Genomic DNA, 3,880 nt, shown 5'->3' with positions numbered 1-3,880 from the left:
ACCTTCACATCCCATACCTTTCGATCAAGGGCATAGAGAAGCTTGAGCGCCCTCTCATGATCACTATAAGGTAGGTTGGCCTTGTTCGCTTTCATTTTGTTGACGATAGTCTGAAAGCGGGAAAACATGGCATCGATGGACTCGCCATCAAGCTGAGAGAAGTTCTCGTACTCGCGCTTGTACGTCTCGTAGAGTCTGGTCTTGACCTGTGCGGTCCCCTCGTGATAGCTCTGAAGCCTCACCCAGATCTCTCGAGCTGTAGTACAATCGGAGACATGCTCGAACTCAGAAAGCAAAAGACTCGAGAAAAGCACACTGCGAGCTTTGCTATTTGCGTTGTGCCGATCCTTGTGATCTTGGGTGGTACGGGCCGCGGTAGGGAGCACAACGTAAGTAGCATCCTCGCAAATTTCCCAGACGAGCCAATCAATCCCCTGGAGATGCACAGACATGCGGATCTTCCAATAAGGATAGTTTGACCCATCAAAGTGCGGTGGTTTGCCAGAACCACGCTCCATGTCGCCTTCGTGGATCATAGACCGATTAAGGTGGAATGATCCTTAACCAGCTCTGATACCAATTGAAGGACCGGAAACGGCGATCAGAGGGGGGGGTGAATGGGAGCCTCAAATTTCTTCCGAAATCTTCAACCACTGTCCCAACATCAATCCCCAAAAAGCATTCACGAAAGACTTGATGACCACGACCCTAGAGAAGGGTGGATACTCCCTCAGAACACAACGGGTCACCACAGAGCAAACGGAACAAGGATCGAAGCCCAAACGAGCAAACTCCCAAAATAAAACAGCACTGCTCCTGCAAATATCGGACACGTCCGGTATTATATCGGACACGTCCGGTATTTTCGGACACGTCCGGTATGATCTCGGACACGTCCGGGATTTTCAGCAGCAAGCTGACCAAAAGAGAAAAATCCGAAACCCCATCAAACGGTGTCCAAAAATCATGAAATTTTAACCATAGCTCTTTAGACACCAAGGGAAGATCTCCACAAAATTTCAGCTCAAAACTCCAAAGTGAGAAATATCGGACACGTCCGGTATGATATCGGACACGTCCGGTATTTTCAGCAGCAAGCTGACCAAAAGAGAAAAATCCGAAACCCCATCAAACGGTGTCCAAAAATCATGAAATTTTAACCATAGCTCTTTAGACACCAAGGGAAGATCTCCACAAAATTTCAGCTCAAAACTCCAAAGTGAGAAATATCGGACACGTCCGGTATGATATCGGACACGTCCGGTATGAACGAGCAGTTTCTCGGGAAAAATTAAATCAAGCCATAACTTGATCAAATCAACTCCAAATGACTTGAAACTTTGCACAAGAGTTCACAAGCGGGTAGAAAGGCAACCTCTAAAAGATCATAGCCCGAGACAAACTCTAACTCCGTGAATCGAAGGAATTAAAGAAAACCCCAAAAAATAGGTCAAGAACTAAAATTGCCCGGATCTGCGATCTCGTGAGGGATTAGTGGATTTCCTTCGGTGGAAAGCTTCTACTCATGTCACTGATCGATCCAAGGCAACAAGAACGAACCGAAACCATCCCAAATCGAAGAAACGAGAGGGGAAACAAGAAGGGACAAAAGGAGCTCGTGAAGAACACCAAAATCACATCAAGAACACAACTAAATCATGAATCCCGGAGGACATACGGTGGTTACGGCCACCGATTCCTTCAAAACCAAGTCACAATTTGAGTTGTGGACCTCTCTCATACATGGAAGCAAACTAGAGGAAGAAACCCTAAAGGAGAAAATGAAAACTAGAGGAGGTGAGGAAGATGGGGGCTCCCTCATCCTATTTAACAGGGCTATTACACATTCCCAGTTTTGCCCCTGGATACAAATGAGTTGAACCGCTAAGCCCAAGGGCGTTGTTGTCCAACCCGGTGTAATCTTGATCCGACGGCCACCGCGCCTTCTCACCGGTAGCTTCGCCTCGACGCGAACTCCCCGATGCCGCCACGTGCCGTCCGTCCCTCCTCGGAACCTCCGCCCGGGTTTTGAGGCCCAAACCCGTAAACCGTCCATCCGATGGTTTTGAGGTCCAAACCATCAAACCGTCCGCGAGTAGCGTACTCCATACGCGTCCCCCGCCATCCGACGCGTGTCACCGCCTTCCTCGACCGGCCGGCCCGCCAAGTGCTCCTGAGCCTCGCTCGACTCACGCGTCCGCCGTCTTGACCCGGTCAACACCGTCACTCCATGTCTTCTTGCACTTGTCGGTGTCCCAAGTGTCAGCCACCACGGCTAGTCACCCGGCCTCTGGGTCCCTCGGTCCAAGCCTCACGTCCGTCCTTCACCGCTCCCGGTCTGTCGACACGGCACATCCTCCTTGACCTTCACCTCGTCGTCGACCACCGCATCCGAGCTCCACACCTGCACAACACAAGCCAAAAGACATGTCACACACATAGCTTTCGCCATGGTAGGGTTAGTCACCACTCAACCTACTTCGTGGATCACATTGACAATCACTCATGACAAAACGAACACACAAGGGTACTTGTCAACCTTGTGTTCGCAGGCCTGAAATTTCACTCTATTAGTCCCATCAATGATGCTTTGTCACTGAATCTAGAAATGAGTAATCGTGGTGTTCATCACATTGTTGCTGGTTACAGGAAATGTGAAGAGAGCAAAGCTTCGTATCCTTCTTCTGATATAGAGCAACATAACCCCTCACAAAAGCATCAATCATCAATAAGACTAATGATATATGCATACACAAAAAATCAAATGTTTGCTCTCTAAAAAAAGGGGTCAATATCCAAAAGCACTTAGTCAGAAGTTGTGGATAGGCAATTTCACTCATGGATCTCATTTTGTAAGTGTGTAATACATAAAGGAAGAAACATTGACATCATATGCCCATTTCGACTTGGGATAGGTTTAGGGAGCAATGGCTAATGCTGGTGGAGGAAGCACCGCTTGCGATGGGTTTGAGATTGTTGAAGTATAAGTGAATTGCCTACCTCTCCCCATCAATCTAAGCTTTTGAGTTGACCTAGTCGGTTCATGCAACTTAATATGGTATCAAAACCAGAGGTCTCGAGTTCGAATCCTAGTGAGCACAATTAAATAAAATAATTGTTGTGCGCTCCTAGTCCACCTCTGAGGCTGAGGGAGCTTCCATGTGAGGTGGAGTGTTAAAGTATTAGTGAATTGTCTAGCTCTCCTCATCAACTTAAGCTTTTAGGTTAAACTGGTCTGTGCATGTAACTCAATAGAGATTGCTGCTAGTGTGTGACAATAGAGAGGAGTAGGAGATTGGAGAGAGTGACTAGGATGTGGAGAGTGGGAGGGATGAACGTGCCCACAAAAACAAGAAGTGGCATGTGACAGTGGAGAGGAATATGAGATTGGAGACAGTGATGAGGATGTGGAGAGTGGGAGGGATGAGTGTGCCCGCAAAAACAGGAAGTTTGGGCTGACGGAGATCTGACACGAGTTTGTGGATAGGCAGTCTCACTCATGGATCTCATTTTGTAAGTATGTAATACATAAAGAAAGAAACATTTACACCATTTGTCCGTTTTGACTTATGATGGGTTCGGAGCAATTGCTAATGCTAGTGGAGGAAGCACTGCTTGTGATGGGTTTGAGATTGCTACTGGTGTGTGACAGCGGAGAGGAGTATGATATTGGAGAGAGTGATGAGGATATGGAGAGTGGGATTAACGTCCCCGTAAGAACAGGAAGTTGAGGCTGACGGAGATCAAACATGAGTTTGTGGATAGGCAGTTTCACTCATAGATCTCATTTTGTAAGTGTGTAATACATAAAGAAAGAAACATTTACATCATTTGTCCATTTTAACTTGTGATGGGTTTAGGGAGCAATTGCTAATGCCAG

The sequence above is a fragment of the Miscanthus floridulus genome, chromosome 10, assembly GCF_019320115.1.
Source record: "Miscanthus floridulus cultivar M001 chromosome 10, ASM1932011v1, whole genome shotgun sequence".
Classification (NCBI taxonomy): Eukaryota; Viridiplantae; Streptophyta; class Magnoliopsida; order Poales; family Poaceae; genus Miscanthus; species Miscanthus floridulus.
The sequence above is the reverse complement of the archived record's forward strand: the minus strand, read 5'-3'. Positions refer to the sequence as shown.